General features: G+C 44.8%; 1 protein-coding gene and 1 pseudogene across 2 annotated transcripts in view; one reads left to right on the top strand and one right to left on the bottom strand.

Moving 5' to 3' along the window:
* The window catches only part of ATP8A2 (ATPase phospholipid transporting 8A2), a 416,513-nt gene that overhangs the window by 139,127 nt on the left and 259,561 nt on the right, over nt 1-17,825 (top strand). The window lies entirely within an intron of this gene.
* On the bottom strand, nt 9,526-10,293 carry LOC141579806 (solute carrier family 25 member 3 pseudogene; annotated as a pseudogene).

Consider the following 17,825-nt stretch of genomic DNA (forward strand, 5'->3'; position numbering starts at 1 on the left):
GGAGCCGGCCCAAACTGGGGAAGGTAAAGCCAGGGAAAATGCGTTGGAGAGAAAGCACAGGGGAGGGAATGAGGCGTGAGACAGTCTTCCTTACAGGAAGTTGCCACAGTGTGGGGAGTGTTCTGCTCCGTGTTTGTACTGCAGGCTGAGAGTCGGTGTCCCAGGAGAGAGGGTCATTGTGCTAAGTGGATCTGTGGATGCCACATCCACAAGAAACCCCCTGAAATTGGTTTAATCCAGGGTTTTGCAAACTCAGTTGAGCCTGGAATCCTTGCAATACTGCACAGTCATTTCTGTTCCATGGTTCGAGGAGGGCTGTCTGCTGGAGGCGCGAGGGCCTGGACAGCTGGCTGGGGCCGGACTCTGGGAAGAAGCCTGTAGGCCGTGCTCTGCCAGTTTGCTTTCTCTGAAATGGGAAGAAAACACTGATTTTGCATGTAGCACAGGAATATTGAAGATAACAGGTAATGTTACTAGAATTTTTGAGTGGAAAGACGTGGCGTGGACCAGTAACGGCTATTGTGTAATGCCTGGTCTCGGTTATTTGGGGCGCCCCTGCTGTGTGAGTTAACGTGTAGCCTAGTTCAGGGTTTCTCTGCAGAGCAATTGCTGTGGGTCAGACTCCGCCCAGAGGCAGCAGAAGCCGTCATGAGAAATGCTTGTCTTTCGCCTTTTAGTAGTGTTTCCCTTACAAGGTTCATGGTTTGGTTCTTCTGTTCTTTCACTTTGAACCGATCACATCATCTTCTTAAGAATTTCCATTTTATGGCTTGGAGTCTGGACTCCAGGGAAGCCTTGGGAACCGTCAGGTGTCTGAATGTGTGGGACCACGTGGCCCAGCTGCTGGCACGATGTGCAGACCGTTGTAGCTGGTTGAATGGCTGAATGGCCACTTCAGCAGACAGTTATTTGGCTTCCTTTAAAGATCCCCTAAATTGTATTACTTGAAAAACATACAAAATTTGCAAGTTTACCATATAGGCAGGTACATGTGGGGAGTTACCGATGTCCCGATGTCCGAAGCACAGAAACGAGCACACGTTCTCCTCCCCTGGCCAATAGGGGTGACTGCTCTGCTTTACCTGGTGAAGCCTTACTTTGGTCTTCCCACATTCTAGATAAATGACCAAGGACCTCCCCCCAACCCCCCATCACAGATTTACCCCTGTTTCCTGACAGCTTCCAATCCAGGGCAAAATCAGTCGTCCCCGAATCACCTAATAGAAACCAAATCTCTAACAAGCCCCTACAATGCCCGGCAGTTCCCATCACCTCTGGTCCCCCAGCTCCCCGAGCTGGCCCAGTCTGTCCTGGTGGCCTGCGGATGCAGCGTATGGATACCCATGTAAGAGTCAATGGTATTCTTATGTGGTCACTTTTGGTACTTGTGAAAAATTAAAGGCAGAAGGTGATATTATAGGAGGAAAGTCTATAAAGGAAGGTTAGTGGTCAAAACTGAATGAATGATCCATTTCAATAAAGGCAGCTTCACAAACGGTCTCCCCGACCAGGTTGTGGGACCCGGGTGGGGGCTTCAGCATCTGGGAAAACCGGTGTGTGTGGGGGGGGGGGGGGCAGGTTGGCTGCCGCAGGGCGGTTCTCAGGAGCAGATGACCCTGGGAAACCCAGGGAGAAAATGACTTTCCAAAAGCGATAGATTGTGCTGATTACGACCAGAGCGGGTTTCAGCCTGCTGCCCAGGTCTGGAACTTGAGACCAGTTAAGATCAACAAGCATTTTGCGGTCAAGTTTCATTTAATTAGTTTGCTGCCAAGCCATGGTTTGGAGGCTGACTTGCACGCCAGGTGCCTTTCAACGGTCGCCCGTCTGAGCTGGGGAGAACCTATGGGGCCTGCTGCCTTGTCTGCAGCCCAGCGTGCTGCTAGACCCAGTGTCAGTGCCGGGGGGCTCACCCTGGGGCCCGCCCTCTGCACCGCTGGGCGGGGCTGCTTTGCAGCTGATGCACGAAGACAAACCCAAGCCCGAAAGGTGGTAGAAATAGGGAAGCAGTTTGGCAGGTTTTTCCCAAAAGCCAGAGAAAAGCATTTTTTAGTCCTTTATCAGTTTTTTTTTTTTTTTAATTTAATGTAGGCTGACTTTTATTTTTCCAGGTCTCTTTTCTAGGAAACAGGCAGGGTCCTCTCAGGCACTAGCAAGCTCCCTTTGTGAGGCAAACGCAGCGCCTTCCTCACCAGCTGTATTATGTCATCGAATTAATAATGTTGTAAAGACTAGATCAGAAGTCAGGTTGGCAGCTGTGCCTTTGGGGAAATTTTTGGAAGAGTGACCTTCCATTTTTAATAAGCATGTTATTACATTTAGAATTAAGTTATGGAGAGCCAAGCTACCCTCTTGAATTTGCTATTAGCCATTTTTTCCCTTTTATTTTTAATGAACTAGAACCGGTAGAAGTCAGTTGTTGTTAACAGGGTGCGGGAAGAGAGGAGCTCAGTATTTTTACTGTCAGGCCCTTTATTTTAGACAAGTTTAACTCTTCCAGATGTTCAGCTTTTAAAAGTCTTCTGTGAAATACCCATTTCTCTTCTCCCCTCGTAGTTAACGTGGGCGGGAGAGCCCACGTTGACCCCTTCCCCACGTTTACGTCTCAGTGCCATCCTCTTGTTGGCGCTTTTTCTTCCCTAAAGCGGAACACACCCTGTTCATTGAAATCTTGCTGTGATTTTAAAATTCATGCGGAAAATAAATGGGCCGGAAAGTCCAGTGGTATATTCTGAAACAGCAGATCTGGGGAGAGGGCTTGACCCGTAAGTACCAGAGCCCAAGTCCCTGCGGCGATCCTTCAGAGCGTGGAGCGAGGGGCACGGAGTAACAAGCCGGGGGCAGTCGAGAAGCAGCCAGCCCGCCAGCTGGATCTATTCTAGTATCAAATCATACTCCCAAATAAGACGTAAGAGCTTTTTGTGAATGATGTTGGCATAAAAAACAGCAGCTTGGAGCCAAAAATCTAGATCCCGCACTATCAACTAAAACAGACCAACAAAGGATGCCCACGGGTTATGTGACGCTGACAAATTGTCAGACCGCCGGACACGTCATAGAAAATAAAGAGACTGTGCTCAGATGTGAAGCAATAAACCAAGTCACACATCGAGAACTATTCCCTTATTAAACAAGGTAGTCAGGTAGTCTTTGGTTTCTGGCACCTAACATACCCGCTTAGTAAAAGCCCACACATTTGCTCAGGTAGCTTAATGAACGCTGTACACGAGGGGCCGCTGTCTGAGCTAGCCTGTGAGGGTGCGCAAGAAAAGAGACAAACGCTTTAAAATGTGCTCGGGTGATTACATGGTGGGTAATTTAAGACCCCCCCCCCCCCAGCTGCTGTGCATATTTTTTTAGCAAATTGGGAGAGAGAGTAAACTTAACAATATATGATTATACATGCCTTTTAGCTTGTTAGGTCTTTGGCAGCCGGAGGTGGGGTACTTGTAGTGTATTTCTCAGGTTGATGATTAGGACAGGATTTGCTGAGGTCTGACCACATGCTCAGTGGTTTTAAAATGATCACCGTTGCTTGCAGCAACTGTATGAAGTGTATTGCATTTCTGAATTTACGTTTACAATAAATCCGGAAGCAGAGCTGATTTGTGTCTGTGCAGGCACTGGGGTCTGAGGAAGACAGTTAAATGGTATGAATGTGTGGTATTTAGATTCCTCTCCTGGACTGTAAGTGTGCAACTGTCTTTAGGCTGCAAATGTCCCTCGAAACTATTAGCTGGGGGATCTAAGAAGATGCCCTTGAAAAGCTTAAAGAAACCTGGGTCTGCCGAAGGGTCTTCTGGGACCTGGAACATTTGGCTGCAGCATCCTGTTACAATGCAGAAGAAAGCCCTTGTATGTAGGTATCAGCTCATTTCCAAGCACCACGTTGGAGAACTGATGGCAGCAGCGCACATACAAAGGAAAGAGATCAGAGCAGGTCAGAGCGAGGGGGTGCACGTTTCACCACCCGCCCTGCCTGTGCTCCGTGCTGGGATCATCAGAGGTCACCCCAGTGAACAGGTTCCAGCTCCGGAATGGGATGCGGTGGCTCCGTCTGCCCTGCTGAGAAAAGCGAGGCTCGGAGAAGGTGAGTGTCTCAGCCAGGATCACACACGCAGTTGATGGCAGGTGCACATCATTCCGTCTGGAGTGACTCCAAAGTTGGTGAAGCCCCCAAATGTGCAAGTTTAATAAAATTCAACTAATGCATCTACAAGTGAGTTCAGTGCTACCGTGACTTCTGCGTCAGTATTTTGTTTTTACTGAAGTACAGTTGATGTATAATATTACACAAGTTACAGGTGGACGATACAGTGATTCACGGGTTTTAAAGGTCATACTCCACTTGTAGTTATTATAAAATATTGGCTATATTCCCTGTGTTGTACAATATACACTTTGTAGCTTATTTTATATTTTAGTAGTTGGTACCTCTGACTCCCCTCCCCCTATATTGCTCCTCCCCCACTTCCCTCCCCCACCCCATAACCACTAGCTTTTTCTCTGTATCTGTGAATCTGCTGCTTCTTTGTTATATTTTCTAGTTTGTTGTATTTCTTAGATTCCATATACAAGTGATATCATATAGTATTTGTCTTTCTCTGACGTATTTCACTTAGCATAATACCCTCCAAGTCCATCCACATTGTTGCAAATGGCAAAATTTTGTTCTTTTTTATGGCTGAGTAGTATTCTGTTGTGTATATGTGTACCACATCTTTTTTATCCATTCATCTGTTAATGGACACTTAGGTTTCTTCCATACCGTGGTCATTGTAAATAATGCTGCTATGAACATTAGAGTGCATGTTTACATTTTCAAATTAGTGTTTTGCAGCTTTTTTGGATGTATACCCAGGGGTGGAATTGCTGGGCCATATGGTACTTTTCTTCTTTTCTTTTCTTTCTTTCTTTTTTTTTTTTAGGAACCTCCATACTGTTTTCCACAGCGGCTGCACCAATTTACATTCCCACCAACAGTGCACGAGGGTTTCCTTTTCTCCACTTCCTTGCCAACATTTGTTATTTGTGTTCTTTTCGTTAATAGCTGTTTTGACATGTGTGAGGTGATATCTCATTATGGTTTGATTTACATTTCCCTGATAGTGATGTTGGGCATCTTTTCATGTGTCTGTTGGCTATCTGCATACCCTCTTCGAAAAAATGTCTAGTCAGGTCTTCTGTCCATTTTTCAATCTGTTTGTTTTTTTTTTTGACGTTGAGTTGTATGAGCTGTTTTAAGATTTTGGTCATATCATTTGCAAATATCTTCTCAATTTCAGTAGATTCTCTTTTCATTTTGTCAATGGTTTCCTTTGCTGTGCAAAAACTTTTAAGTTTACTTAGGTCCAATTTGTTTATTTTTGCTTTTATTTCCTTTTCTATGGGAGATGGATCCAAAAAAAATTGCTATGATTTATGTCAAAGCATATTCTGCCTATGTTTTCCTATAGGAATTTTATGGTTTCCAGTCTTACATTTAGATCTTTAATCCATTTTGAGTTTATTTTTGTATATGATGTTAGACAGTGTTCTAATTTCATTCTTTTACATGTTGGGGACCAGTTTTCCCAGCACTTATTGAAGAGACTGTCTTTTCTCCATTGTATATTCTTGCCTCTTTAGTCATGGATTAATTGACCATAAATGCATGGGTTTATTTCTGAACTTTCTATCCTGTTGCATTGATCTGTGTGTCTGTTTTTGTGCCCGTACCATACTGTTTTGATGATGGTAGCCTTGTAGTATAGTCTGAAGTCAGAGAGTGTGATTCCTCCATCTCCATTCTTCTTTCTCAAGATTGTTTTGGCTATTCGGGATCTTTTGTGTTTCCATACAGATTTTAAAATTATTTGTTCTCGTTCTGTGAAAAATGCCAATACAAATTGAAGACTAAAAACCATATATATGTTTTTCTGTAACCCTAACCCTAAACCCTAACTTTGGCAACCATCAGCCTGTTCTCTTCGTCTGTGATCTTAGGTTTTTGTTTTCAGATTCCACGTGTGAGATAGTACTATATTTGTCTTTCTCTGTGTGACTTATTTTACTTCATGTAATGCCCTCAAGATCCATCTATGTCTTCACAAATGGCAGGATTTTATTCCTTTTTATGGCTGAGCAGTATTCCCCTGTCCATCTTCTTTATTCATTCATCCACTGATGGACACTTAGATTGATTCCATTTCTTGGCTATTGTGAATAATGCTGCAGGGAGCACAGAGATGCAGGTATCTTTTCAAGGTAGTGTTTTCATTTTCTTCAGATAATGAAATAATACCCTTGGGTACCTTTTTGACTTCCTCCTTGCTATGGTCAGGATGTTTGTATCACCCAAATTCATATGTTGAAATTTTAATTCCTAAGGCGATGGTATTAGAAGGTGGGGCCTTTGGAAGGTGGGTAGCTTGGATTAATGATCATATAAAAGAGGCCCCACGGTGCTCCCTGACCCCTGCACCATGTGAGGACATAGGAGACCTCTGCAACCTGAAAGAAGGCCCCCACCCAACAAGGCTGGAGCCCTGATCTTGGACTTCCAGCCTCCAGAACTATGAGAAATAAATTTCTGTGGTTTATAAGCCACCCAGTCTGTGGTATCTTGTTACAGCAGCCTGAACAGACTGAGACACTCCTCATTTCCTGTTCTGTGTACTTTTTATTTACTTAGTGGTTACCATGGGGATTACAATTAACATCATAAATTTAGAACAATGTAGTTTGAGTTGACACCAGTTTAGCTTCGACAGCGTACAAAAGTTCCGATAGCCCTGTGTCCCCCTACCTCCAACTTTATGTTGTTACTGTCACAAATTTCACCTTTGGACATTGTGTGCCTGTTAACTTAGATTTATAATTATTATTTTATGCCTTTTTCTTTTACATCATAAAGGCAACAAAAAAGAAGGGTTGCAAACCCAAAATACAATACGGGATTTTCTATTTCCCTGTGCAGTGACCTTCCCTGGAGTTCTTTTATTTCTTAGTTGTGTCCTTTCGTGTCAGGCAGATGGATGCATTTCTCTTTAGAATTTCTTGTAGGGCAGGTCTAGGGATGAATTCAAATTTTGTTTATCTGGGAATGTTTTGATTTTTTCCTTCGTTTTTGAATGTAGTTTTGCCAAATGTAGGATTCTTGGTCAGTAGGTTTTTTTTTTTCCCAACACTTTTAAATAGTTCATCCCCCTGCCTTCTGATGTCCATGATTTCTGATGAGAAGTTGGCAGCTAATTTTACTGATGATCCCCTGTACCTGGGGAGTCACTTCTCTCTTGCTGTTTTCAGTAATCTTTGCCTTTGTCTTTCAGTGGTTTTATTATAATGTGTCTCAGTGTAGATCTCTGGGTTTATCCTTCTTGGAGTTTGTTGACCTTTACAGATGTGTAGATTCACGTCTTATACCAAGTCTGGGATTTGGGGGCCATCATTTCTCCAAACATTCTGCTCCTTTGTCTCTCTCCTTTCCTCCTGAGGCTACCTTACGCGTGTGTAGGCATGCTCAAAGGTGTCCTGCAGGTCCCTCTGGCTCTTTTTATTTTTATTCTTTTTTCCTTTCTGTTCACCAGTCTATAATTTCAATTGTTCTGTCTTCAAGATTGCTGAATCTTCTTTCTGCTTCTTCATATCTCCTCTTAAACCTCTGCAGTGATTTTTTCATTTCAACCGTTATACTTTCCAGCGCCGGAATTTCTATTTGGTTCCTTTCATAATTTCTGTTTCTCGATATTCTCCATTTTGTTGTACATCATCTTCCTAATTTCCTCTGCTTCTTTGTCCATATTTCCTTTAGCTCTTTGACCATGTGTAAGATGGTTGATTTAAAGTCTTTGTCTGGTAAGTCCATTTTTTGAGCTTCCTCAGGGATGATTTCTTTCCATTTATTTTTTCCCTTTGAATGGGACTTATTTACCTGTTTCTTTGTATGCCTTCTAATTCTGGAGCAGGGGACGGACTGGTTAGTTTAAGTATTATAATGTGATAACTCCGGGAATCAGATTCTTCTTCTAACCAGGCTTTTTGTTGACTGTTCAGAGCTGCCATTTGTTTAGTGACTTTTCCAAACTGTTCTTTACGGAGAGCGTATTCCTTGTCCCATGTTGCTACCGAAGTGTCCATTCTGTTGGTGTTGGTTACTGAAGTCTCTGCTGTGTTTTCTTAGTGGTCATCGGTGAGCTGACAGATTTCCTTAAATACTTGGAGCCAAAAACAAAAACAAAACCCTTCGTCTGCCTTTGCAGCTTAGCTGTGAGCCGGGGGTGAAGGCAGGCACCTGCACTGTGCTCTGGCCTTTGTCTCCAGTTTGTGCAGAGTTGACAGGCTCTCCAGTGCTGCAGGCCTAGGGTCCTCTGGGAACTTCTCTGGGCACGTGTCTTTCCTGGGTGTGCACGATGCACTCTAGCGTTCATGGTACGTGTGGTGGCCCTTCCAAGCCCCATTCCCTTAAGAAGCTTCCTCCCCAGCCTTTTCATTCCAGGCTTTTGGGTCTGCACGCTGCTTGCCCCAGATAGTGAATGTCTTTAATCTTTCAACAGATGCCACCACCACTTGGAAAATCATTCCAGCCCAAGGAAGTAGGGGTGAAACAAAGGTCAACCTCTGTGCCCATCCTTGTGAGAAACACCAGACAGGTCAAAAGGCACAACCATCGCATTTTAAGAATAAGGTCTATGTTAGCTCCCGGCACCAGCAAGGCAGGCTAGGAATGTGTGCTACCACCCTTGTGGCCACCGCATGGCACTGCGGAATGGGGGCCTGTAGGCAAGGAAACAGGAAGGCTACGGTGCTTCCTTAACGAAATTCACCCACCATCTTTGTCATCACTAAGCACACCCCTGGTCACTGCAGCTGTTTAACTAAATCTTGGAGTTGATTGTGTCAGTATTTGTCAGCTTAATCATTGCTTCAGTGGAGGGACCAATTCTCTGAGCACCCTATTCCATTTTCCAGGATGTTACTTTCTTTTTTGGTCATTATTTAAATTTAAGACAATTTTTAGAGCAGTTTATGGTTCACAGCAAAGTTATTGGGAAGGTACAGAGATTTCCCATCTTCCTACCTGTGCACACGCACAGCCTCCCTCACGATCAACGTCCCTCACCAGGTGGTACATTCGTTACAACTGATTATCCCCCAAAGTCCATTGTTTACCTTAGGGCTCACCTGTGAGTTTGCACAAGCAGCAGTGACAGGTGTCCACCGTTACAGTTCCATACAGCTTAGTCTCCCTGCCCTCCAGATCCTTGGTGCTCTGCCTGCTTATCTCAGCCTCTCCCCCACAGCCTTTGGCAAATGCTGCTTTTATTTTTGACTGTCTCCATAGTTTTGCCTTTCCCAGATGTCACAGACTTGGAATTGTACAGCACGTAGCCTTTTCGGATAAGCTGCTTTCACTTAGCAATATGCATTTAAGGTTCCTCCCTGTCGTTTCATGGCTGATAGCTCATTTTTTTCATGAACAATTGGGTTTATTCCAACAGTCGGTTTGAAACTCTTGCAAGAGAACTACAGTAATTATATCAGGAACAAGATAATTTCCTACACTGTATCGAATATATAAAAGTTCCTTTTGCATTTCAACACTGATCAACAAGCAGATTCAGTCCACAGTTGCTTCCATCTCTCTGCTGAGTCAACCCAAGCTGCTTCTTCAGAGATCCCGGCATCTCAGGTGGAGGAGGGCGAGGAAGCCTGAAGGAGACCTTCACAGGGTCGTAGGTGAACCACTGCAGTGGAGTCAGAGTGTCGATCAAGATGACGCGGGCAGAGTCCCTCCACGTACCTCTAAATCCAAGTCTCTGGAGGACCTGAGAAGCCCTGCTACCCTTCTCTTTATCCAACACAGACACCAGAGAATCAGCAGGTGAGGAACAATGACACAGAAGACTCCAGCTACGTAACCTGCCACAAATGGGACTAGCAGCTGCTCTGCCTTTGAACGTTCACTTTGGGGCTTGGGAACCACAAACGTGCCTGATGCTTCCACGGTACATTCAGAGCAGGTGAACTTCATCATGATGTATGGTATCTGTGTCACCCAGAGAGGAGCAACCCCTCGTAGAATGCCTTTAAATTCTCTTCCTTACACGTTTTGGGAGCTGCCTCCCTTGAAGTGTTGGCGTAACCTGGTTGGGTCTGAATTCAAACCTTAGTAGCTTCCATAGGAGCCAGGTGACAGCTCATTCTTTTGTGTGTGCTGAATTACCTTCCATTGTCTGGATGTACCATAGTTTATTTATTATTTATTCACTCACCTACTGAAGGACACCTTAGTTGCTTCCAAGTTTCAGTAATTGTGAATAAAGCTGCTATAAACATCCATGTGCAGGTTTTTAGCTGCTTTGGGTAAACACCACAGGGTGAGGTTTCTGGAGGATACAGGAGAGTGTGTTTAGTTGTGGAAGAAGCTTCCAGACTGTCTCCAGAGTGGCTGTGCCATCTGCATTCCCACCAGCAACAAGGGAGAGTTCCGGTTGCTTCACATCCTCACCAGCGTTTGATGCTGTCAGTGTCCGGGGTTTTGGCTGTTCTAATGGGTGTAGGTAATTACTTTTTGAAGGAAGAGATTCCCACTTTGTTGAAATCTGAGTAGTAACGTTTCATGTAATCATGCTGTTACTCTGGGCGCCTTTCAGAGCCTGGGAATGGCTCCCTGCGGGGGGTGGGGGTTACTGAAGCGGCTGCTCTGCACAGCAGCCTCTCGCCCCACTGTCGGGGCCGCTTGGCGTGTGTGTTCAGTCTGGGCCGAAGTGTTCTCTTCTCCCCGCTCTCCTGGCTGCCTTCTTAGCTGACTGTCCCTGGGCCTTCCACCTGTGTTGTCACGGTGGCTTCCTACCCCTTGCCCCCCATCCTCATCTGCTGTTCAGTGTTTCTGTCTGTCTCATGTTTTTAAAGCATTTTGTTGATCTAATCACTCAAAAAATATCATCTTAGTAACTTCAAAATGAAGTCTCAGCTTCTGGGGCCCCCCTTCAAGACGCCCCAGTAATCCAGCCTGGTGGTCTTTGCCCAGCAGTTCCCATCAGGTCCCTTTGTGTTCACACTATGCCAGTCCGCGTTCCTGGTGGAGAATCTGAGGGTCCCCGTTCTGTAGTCTCCTTTACTCCAGTTTCCCCTCCCTTGCCTTCTTTTCTTCCTGTGTCTCTCGTTGACTTCTCCCTCCAAATCTGGCCCAGGTATCAAATCTTCCAGTTGTGGGTGATTAGGAAAGCTTTGTCAAAGTAATATCTACTTTAAAAAAAAGATTCCTTATCACTTACCTTTACAGCTCTTGGCTGTTAATGTTTTAGTGCCTCGGATGGAAGTCGTTTTTGGCAGGCACGCTGTCTCTTCCCTTAGACCGTGACACACGTGAGGACAGCATAGCCCGGTTATTCTACATTCCTGATTTCTTGACACAGCGCCCTGCTGTCTTACATGTTCACTAGCGTTTGTCACGTGAATGAGTGATTAGGTCTAGCTGCATAAAGCGAAACTGCTTCCGGGAGGAAGTTTTAACCCCTTTTCTATGGGGGCGGTGAAGCCAGTACAGACACAAGTGTGACTTTAAATTTAAATAAATTTACCAGGTGGACCGAAGAGCCCTTAGCTTGATTCCGTTCGACTTCCTGAGAATAAACGGGTGGCAACAGCCTGTGTCTTAGGAGGTTTTCCTGCGGACACCTTCATTTAAAGCCTGTAGATGCCCTTGCGGTCCAGCTCTGGGCTTGGATGCTCTGTTTGTCTAAAGGCTTTGCCTGGAGTCACAGCGTGATGCTTTTCCAACTCAATGCAAGGGCTTGGTCCCATGTGTGGAATCGTGGTGCTGTTCCCTTGTCCGTTTCGTAGCTGGAGATTTTATTTATTTCCTTTCTAATTCATGGTTCTGTATATCATACCCTCTAGCCTTTCGAAAGGGACAGAGGAGCAGGGTACAGCCTTGTCCAGTGAGGACCCACCAGCGAGCGTCCACCTCAGGGGGGTACCGGCTCGGAGCTAATGTCCACCTGTCTGTCTCCCATCTCTTCCTTTGCCTGTCTCTCTGTACACCTTTGTCCTGTTTGAAGGCAGCAGGTTTTTCCTACAGGGACCATACAAGATGCCCAAGGAAATTCCAGCTCCATCTCAGCTTGTCCTTACAGATGCCCCAGCGCATCCCAGGCCTTCTGAGCCCAGGCCGCAGCATCGTCAGCGCCCCTGCAGCCTCTTGCGGCGTCACCCCACGTGCGGCGGGCCTGGCGGAGCCCGTCCCTTCCTTTCAGGGGCTGGAACTGTGGGTGGGGAGATAATCTTTCCTCACACATTTGGTAAAGAAGTCAAATCCCAAACTATAAGGATTTCAGTTTTTAAATGTGTACTTTCTTTAAAAAAAAAAAAGACTCTATATTTTCTTCGCTTCCAGACTTCTAATTCTGGACTGCATTTATTTACTTTTTTCATTCTCTGCATTTGTTTGTCAGTGATGTTTCTGGAACTGCCTCCACCGGTTGCCAGGCTGGCCAGTTTACTTCTCTGAGTGCAGATGCATTTGACCCTGGGACGGGGTCAAAATCTGTGCCACTAGGGCCCCGTTCTGCTTTTGGAGCTAATATATTCAATCTGATTTCCCTTGCATATGATAGCTATTAAGACATTTCAAGACTGTGAACATACTTATTTAAGCCCGGAAGAGCCTGGGTCCCAGAGGAAGGAGGCAGCAATTAGGGAGCGGGAGGGGGTAGGAGGGGGCAGGCTCGGGTTTGTTTGGGAGGCTTTGGGAGACGCAAATAGTATAAGGATTGTGGAAGAGAGGAAAGGGGCAGGGCAGAGACAAAAGTCTTGATTTTCTGGCCAGTAGTCCCTGAAAATAATCTCTCCAGCTCGTCTTCAGAACAAACATCTGTGTCATTTCTTAGTTCCCTCGAGCGCGTCTGTGCATTCAGGCCCTGCCTGCAGCTCTCAGGCGCACTGTCCCCACCGCCCTGTGAGGCTCTTACCCGTGAGCACGGACGGCCTCCTGCAGCTGTGCCGGGGACTCCGCTTGCCGAGTCCTGTCTCGCTTCAGGAGAATCAGGATCGATGTCCCGTGGCGAGGCCAGCTGCTGTGACTGGAAAGCAGTGACTCTGATTTCTGTGCACCACACAGGAAATTGAGCCTCATTACTCTCCTCCTGTCATGTGTAATACCGATGTAATTGTAGGAATCGAAGGAAAAAATACTTCAACCAATGTGGTACTAAAACCGTACGAGCTTACTGACTAATTCACCTTAATCTTGTGACATTTTACAAACTGACACTTCCACTGCCTGTGCACCCTGCCCTGCTCCTCTAGGAAGCTCGATTTCTTACCCCAAACACAAGTGTGGTCATGGTCCTCCATGTTCCCTACCCAGACAGCTCCTGGTCACGTGGGGAAAGCAGTTAGGCTTATAAAGGATGATTCACAACAATGGAGGAAAAGAAAAGAGAAGGAAGGAAGGAAGGAAGGAAAATGGGGACTGAGCTAACATAAAAGGATCGTGCAATTTAAAAAGTGTGTTTATTCGCTTGTGTGGTCCTAGGCAGGAGAAAAAGAGAAAATGATTTTAGGGGGCAAAAAGTGAAAGATGGTACCGAACATGGGGTGGAAATTCTCTAGTCCCAGTGCCACTTTGTCACCATTAAGCTTCTCTTTTCAGTCATTTCTCCTGGGTCAGCAGAAGGTAGTCAGGAGCTGGATGGCGACTTGCTTTGGGTTCCACCAGGACTATGAGCCCTCAGAATGGTGCCCATGTCTCAAGTTAAAAGCTAGCCACCCAAGGATTGCCATTTTCTGTCCAAAGTAATATTTCTGCACTCAGAGAAGCCCCCAGACCTCTGGGATGTGAACACATTCATCCTGGTCATGGTGCCTGTGCTGCAGGGCTCCTGCTGAGGGTCCAGGCGTGTGACCCCCCAGAAATTATATCTGTCCACGAGGACCTAGGGCGCGCCCTCAGCTGCTTGTTTTGTTTATTTTCAGCCGTGTATGGAAGGAAGCATGAAAGTTAGGTATTTTTTATAAATTATGCCTCCTCACTTAATGTTTTTCCATCCCATGCAGTTTTAGTTCCTCAATCAATTCATTAAGTCTTTCGTTTTTTTAAATTGAAGTATAGTCAGTTACAGTGTGTCAATTTCTGGTGCACAGCATCATGTCTCAGTCATACACATATTCCTTTTCATGTTCTTTTTTATTATAGGTCACCACAAGGTAGTGAATAGAGTTCCCTGTGCTGTACAGAAGAAACTTGCTGTTTATCTATTATACATGGAATAGTTCATATTTGAAAATCTCTAACTCCCAATTTGCAAGTCATTAGGTCTTGAATTGGTTGAAACAGATTGGCCTTGAAATGTCTCTGGTGCCCATTGGCCCCTATTTTTCAGTAGGAAAAGCTTAGAATGGGCTCCCTCCCGGGGCTGCCGTCTCGTTTCTGTCTCTCCTAGTAGGAGGTGTATAATCCTTGCAACAGACCTGACTTCTTACTCCTTTTTGTCTCTAAAGGGTGTAAAATTCCCGTCAGACCTGGAGGGCAAAGCGAGATCGAAACTTCAAAAGAAAGAGAACTTTCTGGCACATTCTCCTCACCCCCCAACCCCCCAGCGGTACGTTTTCTCCCGTGGCTTGGCTATCAAGACAGTGAAACTTGAATCATTTTTCAAAATTACAGTGTGACTGTGGTTGTAAATAGCACAGAACTGGGAAAGGCGCTGAAGTGAAAAAGTTCTGTTTGCAGGCGTTTGCAGGCTGTAACCATGTCTGGAGTATTTCCCACTTGCCTCCCTCCAGAAGCGAATTTCACTGGGGGCGTTGGAACGTAGCAGATTCACCAGTCTTGTCCCCGCATGGCTTGGGAGCCGACTGCCATCACCGGGTGCACATCGGGGGTCTTGGGAGGATCCTTCTGCCTATTCCCTTTTCCCTTTACTTCTCTGCTTCCGTTGGAGTGTTCTGGAACCAGATGGGGGTGACCTGCTGTTTCTTGCTCCCTTCGTCCGTAATTCCGACTGCTCCCCTGGAAGTGTCTGCCCGCCTGTTAGCATCCGGTTTTACAAACCAGGTGAACATGTGAAGTGGTCGTGGTCTCCGTGAGGTGGTGGTGGGGCCCTCGCGGGACGGGATTTGGGGAACGGCAGAAATGTCAATTACCTGTGTGTTGCATCGTCTTCGGCTTTGCCCTTGGGTGTGCATCCATGACCGGGATGCCAAGTGGCCGAGCAGGAGCCGAGTCCAGTGTCACCGCAGCCACTGCCCTGCAGTTGTCAACCTCAAAGGCGTCAAAATGTCTGACTCGTCTCCTTTCCAGAGGGCACATGGTTCTGATGAAACCAAGCCTAGTCCATAGGCGAGCTGTAGAGCAGGGCAGATGGAGCCACATCAGGCCAGGTGCGCCTGGTCCCTAGGGACCCGCCTCCAGTTGTTTTCAGATGCTGGTGACTATGTGGGAGTTATGCATTTTATCGAGTAGTTTTTCATTTTAATATTTGGAGAAATATGACATGGTCTTTTCTCATTAATATCTTATATGCTTTTCAGGGAACTCTATTCAATTTCTTGTAATAACATATAATGGAAGAAAATCTGAAAAGAAAAAAATATATGTATACATGTATGTGTATGTATAACTGAATCACTTTGCTGTACACCTGAAACTAGCATTGTAAATCAACTATACTTCTGTACAGCACAGGGAACTATATTCAATATCTTGTAATAACCTTTAATGGAAAAGAATATGAAAATGAATATATGTATATATATGCATGACTGGGACCTTGTGCTGTACACTAGAAGTTAAAACATTGTAACTGACTATACTTCAATTTAAAAAAAAATTAAGCAAAAGAACGTAAGAACTTAACATATACTATAAATAAGAAGGGACCAATATGCATCAAAAATAGCTTGTGTGCTTTTGATAGAATGTGAAATCATTCCACCATGAGTTGGAAAGGATTCTGAAAGAATATCGTATACAAACTTCTCAGAAGACCTGGGCACTCATTTTTGTTCTGATGAGTATATTTCAGAGAATGAAGGTGTTTAGAAGAGTATTGAAAATGTGCTCCTGGGATCTGTTGGAGTTCATGGGTTGGATAAGCCCACCTTCCAAAAGCAGGCCTGAGTTCTCCTGAGAGCATGAGAGACAGGCTCAAAAAGGACATTTTAAGTGGAAACCCCCCAGTTGGTGCTTCCTCCCTGTGATATGATACATAAATTAAATTAATATAATTACATTATTTATTCATGTGGTTGTTTATTTACTTGAAAAATCGGTGTCTTGGAGGATACGTGTTCTGACAGGTGGATAATGGTTGGAAGTTCATGATGTGATTGGGAGTACAAATCAGAGGATTGAAATTTCAAATTAAGGAGTATGTTCCCAACTTGAGAGCTTGGGCATAGATGCCTTAGGGTGTCCTGAATGTTCACAGGTATCTGGGAAAGGGTGAGCTGGGTTGTTTTTTCCCGTCTGGCTTAGATATTTCTGCATTTGCAAACTCAGGGGCTCTTCCCCAAAGCTGTCATCCCGGAGAAGTACAGACCTCTGTGCGAGGTGGAGGGTGGCAAGGAAAGAAGTCATTTCAGGGCTCTGTTCAGAGTGTGAGATCTCATCTGGGCTGGAGGCCACATGTGAGCGCTACCTCAGGACAGTCTGATTGTTTCCCTAGAAACACAGTTTATCCTGTGTGAGTAATTGGAACACCTCACTGCGTCTACCCAGACTCCCCACGCTTCACCAGAAATAGATGTTTTTATGTGTGCCAAAATGAAAAGGTTGAATTTTGTCAAAGTGGAAAGGAAAACATAGATAACCTATTACGTGATTATTTGACATCATATATATATATACTCTTTCTAGAAAATAGTTATTTTGTATTTGACTTGACAGAACAATGAACTCTTTAGTAGGGGGCTCAAAAACCTCTTACTGGCAGAGCCATTCAGTAGGAAACCCAATCTGACCAGACTCCCAAACAGGAAAGCATCTTCTCTCCTGTAGTCTTGTGTTTGGGGAGGGATTTAGGAAACATCCTACTCCTTTTTTTCGTTTTTCTTTTCCAAGTGCCTCGGTGATGGGGCAGCGTCCTCTCTTTCTACTCCTTTCTAGACAAAGAGAAACCTGCCCGGATCACTTCCAGGGGCTCCTGGCTAGTTTCCCTTGTGAGCTCCCAGCCCAGTATCTGTTGGGTCAGACTCATCTTTTAATTTTTTTTAATTTTAATTTTTTTGTGGGGGGAGAGACACAGTTTCAACTGTATTTGTAATGTTTTAGTTCTTTTTTATTGAAGTATAGTTGATTTATAATGTTGTGTTAGCTTCTGGTGTACAGCATAGTGATTCTACTGTACACACATATATGTTCTTTGTTGTGTGCTTTTCATTATAGGCTATTACAAGGTATTGCATATAATTCCCTGCACTCTATAGTAGGACCTTGTTGTGTATCTGTTTTATATGTAGTAGTTTGTATCTGCTAATCCCAAACTCCTAATTTATCCCTACCCCCATTTCCCCCCCTGGTAAACATAAGTTTGTTCTCTATGTCTGTGAGTCTGTAAGTAAATTCATTTGTGTCACGTACATAGATTTCCACATATAAGTGATATCATATGATATCTGTCTTTTTCTGTCTGACTTAATTCACTTTGTATGATAATCTCTAGGTCCATCCGTGTTGCTGCAAATGGCATTATTTCATTCTTTTTTATGACTGAGTAGTATTCCATTGTATAGATATACCACATGGACATTTGGGTTGTTTTTGTGTCTTTGCTATTGTAAATAGTGCTGCTATGAATAGTGGGCTGCATGTATCTTTTTTGAATTAGAGTTTTCTTCTG

Source organism: Camelus bactrianus, chromosome 14, assembly GCF_048773025.1.
Source record: "Camelus bactrianus isolate YW-2024 breed Bactrian camel chromosome 14, ASM4877302v1, whole genome shotgun sequence".
NCBI classification, from domain to species: Eukaryota; Metazoa; Chordata; class Mammalia; order Artiodactyla; family Camelidae; genus Camelus; species Camelus bactrianus.